Source organism: Sturnus vulgaris, chromosome 11 (genome assembly GCF_052056855.1).
Source record: "Sturnus vulgaris isolate bStuVul1 chromosome 11, bStuVul1.hap1, whole genome shotgun sequence".
In the NCBI taxonomy this organism is placed as follows: domain Eukaryota; kingdom Metazoa; phylum Chordata; class Aves; order Passeriformes; family Sturnidae; genus Sturnus; species Sturnus vulgaris.
In genome coordinates this window covers 22,872,462-22,890,689 of record NC_142253.1, presented here as the reverse complement: position 1 = coordinate 22,890,689, position 18,228 = coordinate 22,872,462, and positions in this window count along the sequence as shown.

Sequence of the window (18,228 nt, the reverse complement as noted above, 5' to 3'; positions counted from 1 at the left end):
TGCTGTTAGGAATCGCTCCTTGAAAGACGAGCGAGAGCGTCTTTCTGGGTGCATTGCACTGAGTGAGTGCTCGCTAGGGAATTTGCACTCGCAGCCAAGGCAACAGGGCGTGCTTGTCCGCAGAACTGAGAGCACGCTGTTGGGCAGAGCTGAAACTGACCGCTGCAGTTCAGCTCTCTCCGGACGGCAGACGCCGAAGAACGAAGCCGCTTGCGAGCGGCGCAGTGCAGCGAAGAGCACACGAGCAGCCAAAGAGCTCCTTCACAATCGCTTTCACTTCTCAGTGCTCTTGCTGCTTGGAAAAGCAGCACACAGCCGTTGCACGCCAGGGCAGAAGCTGGGGCAGTGCCCGTCTTCACTCCTTCGCTGTGCTGTACTCCATGCAGCTAGAGCGAAGCGAGAAGGACGCGAGGACGAAGAAGGCGTTCTTAAAGTAGCCCCTTGTCAGCAGCCTTGAAAGGGCGCATAACACACGGCGTCTAGCTGCCCTCCGTTCTACATACTCGCGGCTCCCTTTACCGACTTGCAAAAGTTGCAACCAGAGCAGAGGCGGCCAGATTGAAGAGGCAGTGTCTAAGTTCACCTTTTCCTTACTGAACGTAAGCCACGTCCAGCTCCTCGCTGCACTCTGGATTTCCCTTCTCCGCGGCACTTAGCGTGGTGCTGTGTGTGTGCAACTCGGCGCCTAGAAGTGACCGCCAATACTTTCACAGAGGGCTGCAAGGGAACCAAAGAGCAGCACAAGCAGCAGTGCTTCAGCTTGCTCCTTCCGACTGCTAAGGGCACTTGGGAAGGCAAGCGAGAGTCAATTACCTTCCTCTCCTAATAGCCTCTAACGTGGTGCACACAAGCACGGCACATAGCCGCTTCGTTCACCGCCCTCGCCCACGCCTACGCCTGGCTCCGCTTTCACTTGCCGGCGGCCAGAAGCCGCTGCAGGGGCGCCACATACCCAGCAGTGTGCGGGCAGCCAAGAGCTCGAGAACGCTTCTTCTGCCCAAGCCAGCCTAGGGCGTGCACCTTTGTTCTCAGAGCTCCGTGTAACAGTCTGCCTCTCTCGCAGTTCGAATGGAAAACGAAAGCTTTTCGCCTACGCCCTTCACAGAGATCCGTTGCCAGGACGAGAATGTCTTGTGGCCGGGGCTCGCCCCCGCCGCCAGGAAGCTGCTCTTAGCACCGCGTTGCAGGGACACGTCTCGCTTCTTGACTTCGTGCTTAGCGCTCTCCGAATTCGCTGCTAGCTCCGCGGTCCTTCTCAGCTGCAAGTAGCTGCGCTCGCAGTACATAGAGCTTCGCAAGGACCGAAGACCCGGAGGGACGTATCGCACACGACAATGTGCCAGGACAGAGACGTGTTCTACATTGTCCCTTCTCGTCATCCAGTTTGTGCCTCTGCTGCTTCTGCTGTTAGGAATCGGTCCTTGAAAGACGAGCGAGAGCGTCTTTCTGGGTGCATTGCACTGAGTGAGTGCTCGCTAGGGACTTTGCACTCGGAGCCAAGGCAACAGGGCGTGCTTGTCCGCAGAACTGAGAGCACGCTGTTGGGCAGAGCTGAAACTGACCGCTGCAGTTCAGCTCTCTCCGGACGGCAGACGCCGAAGAACGAAGCCGCTTGCGAGCGGCGCAGTGCAGCGAAGAGCACACGAGCAGCCAAAGAGCTCCTTCACAATCGCTTTCACTTCTCAGTGCTCTTGCTGCTTGGAAAAGCAGCACACAGCCGTTGCACGCCAGGGCAAAAGCTGGGGCAGTGCCCGTCTTCACTCCTTCGCTGTGCTGTACTCCATGCAGCTAGAGCGAAGCGAGAAGGACGCGAGGACGAAGAAGGCGTTCTTAAAGTAGCCCCTTGTCAGCAGCCCTGAAAGGGCGCATAACACACGGCGTCTCGCTGCCCTCCGTTCTACATACTCGCGTCTCCCTTTACCGACTTGCAAAAGTTGCTACCAGAGCAGAGGCGGCCAGATTGAAGAGGCAGTGCCTTGGTTCACATTCTCCTTACTGCACGTAAGCCACGTCCAGCTCCTCGCTGCACTCTGGATTTCCCTTCTCCGCGGCACTTAGCGTGGTGCTGTGTGTGTGCAACTCGGCGCCTAGAAGTGACCGCCGATGCTTTCACAGCGGGCTGCAAGGGAACCAAGGAGCAGCACAAGCAGCAGTGCTTCAGCTTGCTCCTTCCGACTGCTAAGGGCATTTGGGAAGGCAAGCGAGAGTCAACCACCTTCCTCTCCTAGTAGCCTCTAACGTGGTGCACACAAGCACGGCGCTTTTGCCGCTTCGTTCACCGCCCTCGCCCACGCCTTGCTCCGCTTTCACTTGTCGGCGGCCAGAAGCCGCTGCAGGGGCGCCACATACCCAGCAGTGTGCGGGCAGCCAAGAGCTCGAGAACGCTTCTTCTGCCCAAGCCAGCCTAGGGCGTGCACCTTTGTTCTCAGAGCTCCGTGTAACAGTCTGCCTCTCTCGCAGTTCGAATGGAAAACGAAAGCTTTTCGCCTACGCCCTTCACAGAGATCCGTTGCCAGGACGAGAATGTCTTGTGGCCGGGGCTCGCCCCCGCCGCCAGGAAGCTGCTCTTAGCACCGCGTTGCAGGGACACGTCTCGCTTCTTGACTTCGTGCTTAGCGCTCTCCGAATTCGCTGCTAGCTCCGCGGTCCTTCTCAGCTGCAAGTAGCTGCGCTCGCAGTACATAGAGCTTCGCAAGGACCGAAGACCCGGAGGGACATATCGCACACGACAATGTGCCAGGACAGAGACGTGTTCTACATTGTCCCTTCTCGTCATCCAGTTTGTGCCTCTGCTGCTTCTGCTGTTAGGAATCGCTCCTTGAAAGACGAGCGAGAGCGTCTTTCTGGGTGCATTGCACTGAGTGAGTGCTCGCTAGGGAATTTGCACTCGCAGCCAAGGCAACAGGGCGTGCTTGTCCGCAGAACTGAGAGCACGCTGTTGGGCAGAGCTGAAACTGACCGCTGCAGTTCAGCTCTCTCCGGACGGCAGACGCCGAAGAACGAAGCCGCTTGCGAGCGGCGCAGTGCAGCGAAGAGCACACGAGCAGCCAAAGAGCTCCTTCACAATCGCTTTCACTTCTCAGTGCTCTTGCTGCTTGGAAAAGCAGCACACAGCCGTTGCACGCCAGGGCAGAAGCTGGGGCAGTGCCCGTCTTCACTCCTTCGCTGTGCTGTACTCCATGCAGCTAGAGCGAAGCGAGAAGGACGCGAGGACGAAGAAGGCGTTCTTAAAGTAGCCCCTTGTCAGCAGCCTTGAAAGGGCGCATAACACACGGCGTCTAGCTGCCCTCCGTTCTACATACTCGCGGCTCCCTTTACCGACTTGCAAAAGTTGCAACCAGAGCAGAGGCGGCCAGATTGAAGAGGCAGTGTCTAAGTTCACCTTTTCCTTACTGAACGTAAGCCACGTCCAGCTCCTCGCTGCACTCTGGATTTCCCTTCTCCGCGGCACTTAGCGTGGTGCTGTGTGTGTGCAACTCGGCGCCTAGAAGTGACCGCCAATACTTTCACAGAGGGCTGCAAGGGAACCAAAGAGCAGCACAAGCAGCAGTGCTTCAGCTTGCTCCTTCCGACTGCTAAGGGCACTTGGGAAGGCAAGCGAGAGTCAATTACCTTCCTCTCCTAATAGCCTCTAACGTGGTGCACACAAGCACGGCACATAGCCGCTTCGTTCACCGCCCTCGCCCACGCCTACGCCTGGCTCCGCTTTCACTTGCCGGCGGCCAGAAGCCGCTGCAGGGGCGCCACATACCCAGCAGTGTGCGGGCAGCCAAGAGCTCGAGAACGCTTCTTCTGCCCAAGCCAGCCTAGGGCGTGCACCTTTGTTCTCAGAGCTCCGTGTAACAGTCTGCCTCTCTCGCAGTTCGAATGGAAAACGAAAGCTTTTCGCCTACGCCCTTCACAGAGATCCGTTGCCAGGACGAGAATGTCTTGTGGCCGGGGCTCGCCCCCGCCGCCAGGAAGCTGCTCTTAGCACCGCGTTGCAGGGACACGTCTCGCTTCTTGACTTCGTGCTTAGCGCTCTCCGAATTCGCTGCTAGCTCCGCGGTCCTTCTCAGCTGCAAGTAGCTGCGCTCGCAGTACATAGAGCTTCGCAAGGACCGAAGACCCGGAGGGACGTATCGCACACGACAATGTGCCAGGACAGAGACGTGTTCTACATTGTCCCTTCTCGTCATCCAGTTTGTGCCTCTGCTGCTTCTGCTGTTAGGAATCGGTCCTTGAAAGACGAGCGAGAGCGTCTTTCTGGGTGCATTGCACTGAGTGAGTGCTCGCTAGGGACTTTGCACTCGGAGCCAAGGCAACAGGGCGTGCTTGTCCGCAGAACTGAGAGCACGCTGTTGGGCAGAGCTGAAACTGACCGCTGCAGTTCAGCTCTCTCCGGACGGCAGACGCCGAAGAACGAAGCCGCTTGCGAGCGGCGCAGTGCAGCGAAGAGCACACGAGCAGCCAAAGAGCTCCTTCACAATCGCTTTCACTTCTCAGTGCTCTTGCTGCTTGGAAAAGCAGCACACAGCCGTTGCACGCCAGGGCAAAAGCTGGGGCAGTGCCCGTCTTCACTCCTTCGCTGTGCTGTACTCCATGCAGCTAGAGCGAAGCGAGAAGGACGCGAGGACGAAGAAGGCGTTCTTAACGTAGCCCCTTGTCAGCAGCCTTGAAAGGGCGCATAACACACGGCGTCTAGCTGCCCTCCGTTCTACATACTCGCGTCTCCCTTTACCGACTTGCAAAAGTTGCAACCAGAGCAGAGGCGGCCAGATTGAAGAGGCTGTGCTTAGGTTCACCTTTTCCTTACTGAACGTAAGCCACGTCCAGCTCCTCGCTGCACTCTGGATTTCCCTTCTCCGCGGCACTTAGCGTGGTGCTGTGTGTGTGCAACTCGGCGCCTAGAAGTGACCGCCAATGCTTTCAGAGCGGGCTGCAAGGGAACCAAGGAGCAGCACAAGCAGCAGTGCTTCAGCTTGCTCCTTCCGACTGCTAAGGGCACTTGGGAAGGCAAGCGAGAGTCAACCACCTTCCTCTCCTAGTAGCCTCTAACGTGGTGCACACAAGCACGGCGCTTTTGCCGCTTCGTTCACCGCCCTCGCCCACGCCTTGCTCCGCTTTCACTTGTCGGCGGCCAGAAGCCGCTGCAGGGGCGCCACATACCCAGCAGTGTGCGGGCAGCCAAGAGCTCGAGAACGCTTCTTCTGCCCAAGCCAGCCTAGGGCGTGCACTTTTTTTCTCAGAGCTCCGTGTAACAGTCTGCCTCTCTCGCAGTTCGAATGGAAAACGAAAGCTTTTCGCCTACGCCCTTCACAGAGATCCGTTGCCAGGACGAGAATGTCTTGTGGCCGGGGCTCGCCCCCGCCGCCAGGAAGCTGCTCTTAGCACCGCGTTGCAGGGACACGTCTCGCTTCTTGACTTCGTGCTTAGCGCTCTCCGAATTCGCTGCTAGCTCCGCGGTCCTTCTCAGCTGCAAGTAGCTGCGCTCGCAGTACATAGAGCTTCGCAAGGACCGAAGACCCGGAGGGACATATCGCACACGACAATGTGCCAGGACAGAGACGTGTTCTACATTGTCCCTTCTCGTCATCCAGTTTGTGCCTCTGCTGCTTCTGCTGTTAGGAATCGGTCCTTGAAAGACGAGCGAGAGCGTCTTTCTGGGTGCATTGCACTGAGTGAGTGCTCGCTAGGGAATTTGCACTCGGAGCCAAGGCAACAGGGCGTGCTTGTCCGCAGAACTGAGAGCACGCTGTTGGGCAGAGCTGAAACTGACCGCTGCAGTTCAGCTCTCTCCGGACGGCAGACGCCGAAGAACGAAGCCGCTTGCGAGCGGCGCAGTGCAGCGAAGAGCACACGAGCAGCCAAAGAGCTCCTTCACAATCGCTTTCACTTCTCAGTGCTCTTGCTGCTTGGAAAAGCAGCACACAGCCGTTGCACGCCAGGGCAAAAGCTGGGGCAGTGCCCGTCCTCACTCCTTCGCTGTGCTGTACTCCATGCAGCTAGAGCGAAGCGAGAAGGACGCGAGGACGAAGAAGGTGTTCTTAAAGTAGCCCCTTGTCAGCAGCCCTGAAAGGGCGCATAACACACGGCGTCTCGCTGCCCTCCGTTCTACATACTCGCGTCTCCCTTTGCCGACTTGCAAAAGTTGCTACCAGAGCAGAGGCGGCCAGATTGAAGAGGCTGTGCTTAGGTTCACCTTCTCCTTACTGCACGTAAGCTACGTCCAGCTCCTCGCTGCACTCTGGATTTCCCTTCTCCGCGGCACTTAGCGTGGTGCTGTGTGTGTGCAACTCGGCGCCTAGAAGCGACCGCCAATGCTTTCACAGCGGGCTGCAAGGGAACCAAGGAGCAGCACAAGCAGCAGTGCTTCAGCTTACTCCTTCCGACTGCTAAGGGCCCTTGGGAAGGCATGCGAGAGTCAACCACCTTCCTCTCCTAGTAGCCTCTAACGTGGTGCACACAAGCACGGCACTTAGCCGCTTAGTTCACCGCCCTCGCCCACACCTACTCCTGGCTCCGCTTTCACTTGCCGGCGGCCAGAAGCCGCCGCAGGGGCGCCACATACCCAACAGTGTGCGGGCAGCCAAGCGCTCGAGAACGCTGCTTCTGCCCAAGCCAGCCTAGGGCGTGCACCTTTGTTCTCAGAGCTCCGTGTAACAGTCTGCCTCTCTCGCAGTTCGAATGGAAAACGAAAGCTTTTCGCCTACGCCCTTCACAGAGATCCGTTGCCAGGACGAGAATGTCTTGTGGCCGGAGCTCGCCCCCGCCGCCAGGAAGCTGCTCTTAGCACCGCGTTGCAGGGACACGTCTCGCTTCTTGACTTCGTGCTTAGCGCTCTCCGAATTCGCCGCTAGCTCCACGGTCCTTCTCAGCTGCAAGTAGCAGCGCTCGCAGTACATAGAGCTTCGCAAGGACCGAAGACCCGGAGGGACATATCGCACACGACAATGTGCCAGGACAAGGACGTTCTACAGTGAGTGGAGACAGAGACAGACCGAGAATTCTACACTGCGTCTTCTCGTCGGCCCTCTTGTGCTCTGCTGCCTCTGCTGTGACGAATCGGTCCTTGAAAGACCAGCGAGAGCGCCTCTCCAGGCACTGAGTGTGAGCTCCCTAGGGACTTTTTCCACCTCCAAAAATACATGGGTAAGTCCTAAAAGTTTTGGTTTGATCAAGAATAGTTACGTCCAAGTATTGCTGTTCTATACACCCTTGGTTTCAGTCTGAACTTAACTGCTTGTTTCTGTCTTTTTGCCTAGTGGCAATCTAATTCTAAGGTAACTAGATGTGTTGGATATCCATAAGTTACATCTCAGGTTAGGTGGGATAATTGGCTGGGAAGAAAATGGAATTGAGAATTTGGAAAGAATCCAAAGTGAGCTGATGTCACAATCCGAGATTCCCTTGGGTTCCAAATCCTTTCATTTGTGTTTTTGTGGGCTTTTTTGAAGGCGGTGTACAGTTGAAGCCATGATTTAGCTGCGGTGAGACCTGCTCTGCTGTAGAAGCATTATTTTCTCAGTGAGCATGGACAACAGTTAGAGTGTCGTCTTTTAAGATTCCCTGCACTCCACTTATGGTGGCAAAAGCAGTGCCTTGACTGTAATCATAAAAGTGATTACAGCTTCATTGCTTTGACATCATGTAGGATGCTTCCTCCATCTGCTGTGGTCAGCATTAAGTAACAGATTTCTCAGTTTCTAGGAAGAGTCTAGCAAACAATCACCTTGCTCCTTCTCTTGCATTTATTCATCACTGCTATGCTGCTATACAGACAGATAGTCTGTTTATGATTCAACAATTCAATGGGACATCAAGTAAATAGCAAAGCAAAACTAACTACCGAAAGCACTATAAGGGCCAGAGATTAGCTTGGATCAAAACAGGTATTCTCCTAGCATTGTTTACAAACGACTCAGCATGTGAAACAGAAGGCACAATGTAGTTTGTGCCTTGTTTTGGGCATGCCTAGAAGAAGGAAATTCTGATTTCACATATGGGAAAAGAAATGTTGACATTTGAATGAGATTGTTCATACCCCAGAAAAGGTTGCTTTGAAAGGTTGTGGAAGTCCTGTGTGGAAACACGGCTTTACAAGTCCTTTCCACCAGGAGACAACAGCTGCAGAACATCTGGGTGTGCCAGTGTTGAGAGCACCAGCAAAGATCAAAGTGGAGAAGTTGGTGAACAATGGCAGTGGCCTGGGGGAGAGCAAGTGGGGTGCTGGCTGTGGGACCAGGGGAGTCCTGACTGATTTAGGAGGCGTGTGATGGTCTGTGCCAGCAAGCGGAGTAGTGCTGTGGCCTTGGCACACTGCGAATACTGGAATTCAGTGGGGTCACTGGGCAGGCTGAGTGTGTGAGCTGCTGGAGGGACCCAGGTTGCCCACATGTAAACATCCAGTCTCACTCTTGCCGGCCACAGAAAGGAGCAGGATGTGGCTGCTGGCGATGCCTGTCATGTATATGTAGTGTATATGCGTGCTATCCCAGCCTGCTGGGAACACTTCTTCTTTGGGACTGCTTGGGCTGAGGGAGAGAAAGCAGTGGTAGTTTCTGAGGTTTCGAGTTTGCTCGAGTTTCTCAGGCTGTTTCTGGAGCCACCCAGAGTTCTCTTCCTTGAAGCATTTCAAGTCCTGCTAATTTTCAAAATTCAAACAGACACAGCCCTAAGCTAGTTGATCTGACTTCAGAGCTATTCTTACGCTGAGCTGTTGGATGATCTGATCTCCTGAGATGTCTTCCATTTCAGTTTATGACCTGGTTCTTGTGAAAAATAGGATCTTTTAGCCTGGAGAAGAGAGGTTTCTGGAGAGACAGTATTGTGGCCTTTGAATATGTAAAGAGGGTATAAGACCAATGGAGAAAGACTTTTTAGGAAGGTTTGCAGAGAAAGGACAAGGGGACATGCTTTCAAACTGAGACTAGGTTTAGTTTGGCTAAAAGGAAAAGCTTTTCTACAATGAAGCTGGTGAGACACTCAAACGGCTGTTCCAGAGAAGTTGTGGATGCCCCATCATTGAGAGTGCTCCTTATCAGTTTGGCTAGTCTTGAGCAATTTGATCTACTGTAAGATCTACCTGGCAAGGAAGTAGGACTAGGTGATCTTTAATCACAGACTGTTGTATGATTCCGTGAAAGACAGAATGCAATAAAGTTCATAATTCAGATTTTGGCACAGACATATTTATAATTTCTCACTTTATGCATCATTGCAATGACAACTTGTTAGCTTCTGAAATGATTAGCTGAGATTGATTTCCTTCCTTAGTTTCATTTTCCCTGTTATTCCTTCACTCTTGGACCTTTTTTTCACTAGATTTCCTCTTTCAGTAAACTGCCCTTAAGTATCACTTTGCTCCCCACCTGGCTTTTTTTTTTTTTTTTTTTTTTCAATGACACCTTTTCACTGGTTCGTTTTGGGCCTTTGCTGCTTGAAGTCCAGCAGCCTCCTTGTCAGAGCATTACGGAGCTTTCTTTACAGCTTCATCACTATGCAAAAAGCCATAAATTACTGTGTTCCATCTCACATACCATCAAGTATCACACTAATATTCCCTCTGCTGAATAGCTGGTTGGCTTACATAGACCAGCCAAATACCAGGAAATCCAGATGGCAGCAAGAATCTTGTAGACTACTCCCGCTGTTCATTTAAATTCTGGAGAAGTCACGTGAGGTATCACATTCTCTTGAAAGAAGTGTCTATCATCTCGGACATTCTAGAATGGGCTATTAATATTGTCATGAGTTTCTGGCTAGACTTTTTAGTATGCCAATTCAAATTCAAATGATCTGAAATGATAGAACTTCAAGAATTGTTTTTCCCAGAATCGAAGTATGATGGAGTTATATAGGGAGAATCTTAATCTTAGTTATTCTATTCCATCTCACATCATGGCTGGGGGCAGGGAGAAGGGAGTATCTTTGGGGGACAATGGGTTCCGGTGTAGTCAGTAAGCTGGGCAGAGGAGCCATCAGGTATTGTCTGTTGTTGGGGGGGGGGATTCATGTGAACTCTTCCTTTCTTGTACCCTGCCACCAGTATTGTTGCTAAAATTGTTTGTTTTCTCATCCAAGTGACAAAATCAGCACACTTAATGAGGGATGAAGAGGGAGCAGCGACCTCAGAACAGGAGGAAGAAGAAGCAGAGCCTGCTGTCCTCCAGAAGAAAAAAACGCTACCAGCCAACTTTGCATCATCTGTGAACTTCCTGGGCGTGTACTCTATCCCCTTGTCCAGATCACTGAGCAAGATATTAAACAGGACTGGGCCCAAGACTGAGCCTTGGGGACCAGCTGGATGAACTCTATTTCCCACCACTCTGTGGGCCTGGCCATCACCCAGTTTGTCACCCAGCAAACAGCCCACCCATGCAAACCATAAGCAGACAGTTTCTTCAGGAGAATGATGTGAGACTCATTGCAAAAAAGATCAGGGAGAGGCCCAGGAAGAGTCTCAGGTAAATCCAGGAGACTATAGTGGAGGACTATTCAGTTTTCCAATCAATTTGCTTAAAAAAACTCTACAAAACCGTAATAAAAAAACAAACAAAAAAAGCAGACCAAACAAACACACAAAACCCCCCAACCAATAATCCCCAAAGAGACAAAAAAAGCCCCCAAAAAAGCCCACCAAAAAACCCACCCAAAACTGAAAAAAAAAGCCCCAAACCCAACACAAAAAATCAGGGTGAAGGTTTTTAGTAACTTTAAAAATAACAAAACAAAACGAAACAAAAAAAACCCAGAAAGTCACATTTCTAAAGGTGCTGTCCCAGCCTCTTCTCTCAGCAGGGAGGACATCCTGAAGTGGAGCCAGTTGGAAGAAAGCGGGACGGGGCAGCACCTGGGCCATTGTCACAGGACGGCCCTGTGGCTGCCCCACTGCCAAAACCTGGACACATAATTCAAACACAGGTATGCACATGTGCTTAGACACAGCAAAAATATATTTGTCTGAAAAGAATACAGGTCCATTTCTATCACTGGAAAGAGCATAATGCCTCGTCTCAGCTTTCTTTTCAGTCATTACAAATGTTTCGAAAATAAAGGAGTGCAGAAAATGGAAATATCCAAGATCAACATGAGGACCAGTAACAAAGATTCCATTTTTGAAACTGCATTGGGAATCCTCTGCAGAAATTGACTCAGAGCTCTAAGATTTACAAAAAAGACCAAGAGGATTGGAGTCAATACAACACAGTGTCTGGAGACTTCAGCTGGTTGCCTTGATTTCTCAAATATGATGGAGGAAGCACCTTAGCAACTACAGCTGCCAGTTCTCTCAGGGCCCTGACATGCCTCTGGGTGGGTGCCATGGTCTTGCATGCTCAGGTTCCTCAAGTGGTCTGAAAGCTGACCTGCTACTATGGGTTAGAATCAAGTCCACCAGTCCAATAACCTGAGAGATGTGGAAATAGTGACTGGCAGTAAAAATTGAGACCAACACTTGTTGAGTACCTCAGCCTTCTCCTTGTCTGTTGTCACTAGTCCTGTCTGGCTTATGGGGGTGGGGGGGGGGGGGGGAATAGGGGAGGTGTGTTAGGTTTCTTTTCATCTTCCTTTTCCCACTGAAATACCCGTAGGTGCCTTTATTATTCTTAGTTTTGGCACGCTTTTCCAAATTCAGCTTCAACTGAGCCTTAGCTATACTGATCCCATCCTCACACACTCATGTGTTACCACTGTATTTTTCCCATGATTTGTCTCGCTGTGTATCGTCTGCATATTACCTACTTGCATCACATCTATTAATTTTCAAGAACCTTCTGGCTTTAACTTGCTTTCAAAAAAAAACCTTTTTGAACCTTTTCACCTCAGAAATTCACCTGGGAAACCCCAAATCCCCAGAATTCGACCCAAAATTCACCTGGCACCCCAAATTCACCCTCCAAATTCGCTCCAAAATGATTGGCAACTTTACACACTCCATTTTCCCACAAAAGGATCTAGAGCCCTGTGCGCTTCGTATACAAACTAAATGCAAAAAACCTTTCTATTCATTCTCAGCAAAAAGACGTCCTATTCCTCCTTCTTTTGGACAAAACTGCCTTCACTTTCAAACTTATTCTCTTGCTCGCTTACCTGCATAATGCTTAGTCCCTGTTCTGCATGCTCATTTTCTTCACTTTTACAAGGAATCCTCTCCTCATCTTCTTCTTCCTCTGCTTCAACATGCAAAAACAAACCAAAAATTGTCTCTTCTACAGAAAATGAGGGGAGAAAAGAACACAAATGATAACCAATACCCTGCCAAGTAGAAATTTCTTCTATATTTCAGTGATTGATAGGCAGAAAAAATTAATTTCATCTGGGGAAAGAAAGACATTCTAGGAATATTCAGACTGCTATCTTGCCCCAGGTAAAACATTTACCATGGCCTTAGCGTTAATGAGCTTGTGAACATCAGCTGCCAAGAGGAAGGACATTTCCTCCAGTTTCACACAATACTTGGTCAGTACATCTGCTATCTGTGCAATCAAACAATACAGAAAAGCAACAACAATGAAAAGTAGAACTCAAATATCAATTTCCCAAGTTAAAATCTACATGAACAAGACAATTTTTCCATTCAAGTGAATTCGATTTAATTAATTCATTAACTACATAAGTAGCATTCTCACGTTCAAGAACGGAATTCAAAGAATCAACGTTGCTTCTTCTGAGACATTGAAGCCTGAGTAGATCCCAACTTCAAATCTAGTAGGACGCCATGAAAGCAATACCTGCTACATTTAGTACATGTAAACTACAAAGACATCTAGAACAGCTCTAAAAGATGAGCAAACCCATGAACTTTGAAGGAGACGCTAGCAAGAAATGTGGAAATAGGCTTTATCTGCCCAGTGCTTTTCCCAAAAGCACGGGCACTCCTTGGCGTCAGTGAGAGTCTCTGTCTCATTATTCAGCAGCTGGATTAGGGTAAAAAAGGATGCATGCAATCACTTCATTCCTGTTCATGACATAAACTTACTGCATCATCGTGGAAGCCATTTACTTGGAAATATAGCCTAAAAAATAGGTGTCAGACTGGGTACATATCTAGATTGCTATGAGCAAAACCAATTTCTTTTTAACAGGAAAGCCATACAATATGCCTGCCATGGCAAATATTAGTCTACTAGCCCTGCACTTCAACGGGCAGTGAGCAGTTCATGACACCAAATTTACGTTTGGCAAGGAGACAGTCTATTTATTACAAGCCCCTAGTTCTAGAACCAAGAATTCAGGAGTTGCTCATTCCCAATGAAAATCTGTCCATTTCATACCTTTGGGGTTTTATGCTTCTGTTCTTTACCTGTCTTGAGTGTGGCTTTCTTGTGAAGTCACTGATGGGTGTTTTTCCAACACATTTCTGCTGATTACACGGTAATTGCATGGCATCAGCAGACATCTCTGAATGTCTCTTGAAAGTATGCTTTTTACTCTTCCTAGAGGACCTTGTCTTCTTCTTTCCTTCACCCAAAAGGTGGGCTAAGTGAGCCTTCAAAGAACCATCATCTCAACAATTAGAATTCTTTCAAACCTACTGAATGGAGAACAGCGACAAAAAATATTTAAAAAGACTAGTACGCGAAAGACAGCAGAAGAGAAAGGTAAAGTAATGAATCCTACATGCCACATGCATAACTCTCTTCATTCAAGGCTATTTTCAAAATGAGAAGAAAAAAAAAAAAAAAGATCATCTTTTCCTCAGAGAGGAAAAGAAAGTGGAGTAACTGGATTGTGTTGCCTTGCCTACAGTTACCAGAAAAGTCAACAGCAGAGTTGAAAACTCCTGAAGCTGGCTAACTACGCCTCTAAATGTTTTACTACTGTGTTATGATTCTGTCTTCAGTTAATAGAACCCGATATACAACAAAGAGATGGGAGCACATGGAGATGCATTGGAGAGCCTACGCTGGAGGTAACACATTCATTTTTTACTCAAACAAATCCAAATTAGAAATGTTGAAAATGACCTGGGGCCATTTCAACAGCCAGCAAACTAACACAACCAACCTTTGGCTTTTATTCAATCCTTTGCTTATTTTACCTGGACCTTGAAGATCTGTCTGCAGCCTTCCTCTCTGCAAATATATCACACTCGTCCTATTGAGAACCCATGGCTCATCACAGCTGCTTCGCCACGCCTGCTTCCAGAAGAACTGGCAACTACAAGCTGGGAGCCAAGAGATACAACACTTCACTTGGAAAAGGGCCTTCCATGAATCCTAGAATCCCAGAATGGTTTGGACTGGAAGCGACCTTAGAGACAGAGTCTCTTCTTCCCACATCCTGACATGGGCAGGGACACTTTTCCACTAGTCCAGGTTGCTCCATGTCTGCTCCAGCCTGGCCCTGGACACTTCCTGCCATGGGGCTCCTACACAGCCTCTTTGAGCAACATGTGCCAGGCCTCAGCACCCACACAAGGAAGAATTCCTTTCCAATATCCCATCTACCCCAGCCCTCTGGCAGTTTGAAGCTATTCCCCCTTGTCCTGCGAGTCCAGAACCTTTTCCAAAGTCCCTCCCCAGCTATCTTGGAGTCCCAGCAGGCACTGCAAGGGGCTCGAAGGTCTCCCTGGAGCCTTCTGTTCTCCAGATTGGACACCCTCAGCTCTCCCAGACTGTCCTAGAGCAAAGAAGCTCCACCTTTCAAAGCACCTTAGAAGCCTCCTACCGGCCAAACTCGATGGCAACGCTGGCCTTCCGGGCCCTACGGATATCGCTTCCGGTGTCGCTCGGGGTCACTCCCGGCTCTCTCCCCGCCCCCCATGGGGCCCTCAGGCAATGCCGCTCCGACGCAGCTCCTGCCGCTGTCAGACCAGCGGGGGGGCGGGGGGCCAGCCCAGCCTCATCCACAATCCACACTGTCCTCGGCGGCTGCTGCGGGCTCATGGCGGCCCACACACCCGGAAGCAGAGCTCCCAACACAGAGGATCATAGCCCCACATTTGTGTTCGTCTCTGCACAAGGCAGGGCAGACTTGCCATGCCCGGACTTTTCAGTTCAGCACGAAAATGAGAATAAACCTGCGCCATGGGGGAGGAAACCTCTAAAGACTCCCTCATACGTGGTCGCTCAACTTAATGCCTAGGCACTTGCCATTACTAAGGCTACACTAAAGCCCTTTTTACCTTGCGGGAAAGAAATGCCATTGTTCTGGTGTGCAGCTAAAGGCGCAGCACAGGCAGGCCAGGGCAAAAGCTGGGGCAGTGCCCGTCTTCACTCCTTCACTGTGCTGTACTCCATGCAGCTAGAGCGAAGCAAGAAGGACGCGAGGAAGAAGAAGGCGTTCTTAAAGTAGCCCCTTGTCAGCAGCCCTGAAAGGGCGCATAACACACGGCGTCTCGCTGCCCTCCGTTCTACATACTCGCGTCTCCCTTTGCCGACTTGCAAAAGTTGCTACCAGAGCAGAGGCGGCCAGATTGAAGAGGCAGTGCCTTGGTTCACATTCTCCTTACTGCACGTAAGCCACGTCCAGCTCCTCGCTGCACTCTGGATTTCCCTTCTCCGCGGCACTTAGCGTGGTGCTGTGTGTGTGCAACTCGGCGCCTAGAAGTGACCGCCGATGCTTTCACAGCGGGCTGCAAGGGAACCAAGGAGCAGCACAAGCAGCAGTGCTTCAGCTTGCTCCTTCCGACTGCTAAGGGCATTTGGGAAGGCAAGCGAGAGTCAACCACCTTCCTCTCCTAGTAGCCTCTAACGTGGTGCACACAAGCACGGCGCTTTTGCCGCTTCGTTCACCGCCCTCGCCCACGCCTTGCTCCGCTTTCACTTGTCGGCGGCCAGAAGCCGCTGCAGGGGCGCCACATACCCAGCAGTGTGCGGGCAGCCAAGAGCTCGAGAACGCTTCTTCTGCCCAAGCCAGCCTAGGGCGTGCACCTTTGTTCTCAGAGCTCCGTGTAACAGTCTGCCTCTCTCGCAGTTCGAATGGAAAACGAAAGCTTTTCGCCTACGCCCTTCACAGAGATCCGTTGCCAGGACGAGAATGTCTTGTGGCCGGGGCTCGCCCCCGCCGCCAGGAAGCTGCTCTTAGCACCGCGTTGCAGGGACACGTCTCGCTTCTTGACTTCGTGCTTAGCGCTCTCCGAATTCGCTGCTAGCTCCGCGGTCCTTCTCAGCTGCAAGTAGCTGCGCTCGCAGTACATAGAGCTTCGCAAGGACCGAAGACCCGGAGGGACATATCGCACACGACAATGTGCCAGGACAGAGACGTGTTCTACATTGTCCCTTCTCGTCATCCAGTTTGTGCCTCTGCTGCTTCTGCTGTTAGGAATCGCTCCTTGAAAGACGAGCGAGAGCGTCTTTCTGGGTGCATTGCACTGAGTGAGTGCTCGCTAGGGAATTTGCACTCGCAGCCAAGGCAACAGGGCGTGCTTGTCCGCAGAACTGAGAGCACGCTGTTGGGCAGAGCTGAAACTGACCGCTGCAGTTCAGCTCTCTCCGGACGGCAGACGCCGAAGAACGAAGCCGCTTGCGAGCGGCGCAGTGCAGCGAAGAGCACACGAGCAGCCAAAGAGCTCCTTCACAATCGCTTTCACTTCTCAGTGCTCTTGCTGCTTGGAAAAGCAGCACACAGCCGTTGCACGCCAGGGCAGAAGCTGGGGCAGTGCCCGTCTTCACTCCTTCGCTGTGCTGTACTCCATGCAGCTAGAGCGAAGCGAGAAGGACGCGAGGACGAAGAAGGCGTTCTTAAAGTAGCCCCTTGTCAGCAGCCTTGAAAGGGCGCATAACACACGGCGTCTAGCTGCCCTCCGTTCTACATACTCGCGGCTCCCTTTACCGACTTGCAAAAGTTGCAACCAGAGCAGAGGCGGCCAGATTGAAGAGGCAGTGTCTAAGTTCACCTTTTCCTTACTGAACGTAAGCCACGTCCAGCTCCTCGCTGCACTCTGGATTTCCCTTCTCCGCGGCACTTAGCGTGGTGCTGTGTGTGTGCAACTCGGCGCCTAGAAGTGACCGCCAATACTTTCACAGAGGGCTGCAAGGGAACCAAAGAGCAGCACAAGCAGCAGTGCTTCAGCTTGCTCCTTCCGACTGCTAAGGGCACTTGGGAAGGCAAGCGAGAGTCAATTACCTTCCTCTCCTAATAGCCTCTAACGTGGTGCACACAAGCACGGCACATAGCCGCTTCGTTCACCGCCCTCGCCCACGCCTACGCCTGGCTCCGCTTTCACTTGCCGGCGGCCAGAAGCCGCTGCAGGGGCGCCACATACCCAGCAGTGTGCGGGCAGCCAAGAGCTCGAGAACGCTTCTTCTGCCCAAGCCAGCCTAGGGCGTGCACCTTTGTTCTCAGAGCTCCGTGTAACAGTCTGCCTCTCTCGCAGTTCGAATGGAAAACGAAAGCTTTTCGCCTACGCCCTTCACAGAGATCCGTTGCCAGGACGAGAATGTCTTGTGGCCGGGGCTCGCCCCCGCCGCCAGGAAGCTGCTCTTAGCACCGCGTTGCAGGGACACGTCTCGCTTCTTGACTTCGTGCTTAGCGCTCTCCGAATTCGCTGCTAGCTCCGCGGTCCTTCTCAGCTGCAAGTAGCTGCGCTCGCAGTACATAGAGCTTCGCAAGGACCGAAGACCCGGAGGGACGTATCGCACACGACAATGTGCCAGGACAGAGACGTGTTCTACATTGTCCCTTCTCGTCATCCAGTTTGTGCCTCTGCTGCTTCTGCTGTTAGGAATCGGTCCTTGAAAGACGAGCGAGAGCGTCTTTCTGGGTGCATTGCACTGAGTGAGTGCTCGCTAGGGACTTTGCACTCGGAGCCAAGGCAACAGGGCGTGCTTGTCCGCAGAACTGAGAGCACGCTGTTGGGCAGAGCTGAAACTGACCGCTGCAGTTCAGCTCTCTCCGGACGGCAGACGCCGAAGAACGAAGCCGCTTGCGAGCGGCGCAGTGCAGCGAAGAGCACACGAGCAGCCAAAGAGCTCCTTCACAATCGCTTTCACTTCTCAGTGCTCTTGCTGCTTGGAAAAGCAGCACACAGCCGTTGCACGCCAGGGCAAAAGCTGGGGCAGTGCCCGTCTTCACTCCTTCGCTGTGCTGTACTCCATGCAGCTAGAGCGAAGCGAGAAGGACGCGAGGACGAAGAAGGCGTTCTTAACGTAGCCCCTTGTCAGCAGCCTTGAAAGGGCGCATAACACACGGCGTCTAGCTGCCCTCCGTTCTACATACTCGCGTCTCCCTTTACCGACTTGCAAAAGTTGCAACCAGAGCAGAGGCGGCCAGATTGAAGAGGCTGTGCTTAGGTTCACCTTTTCC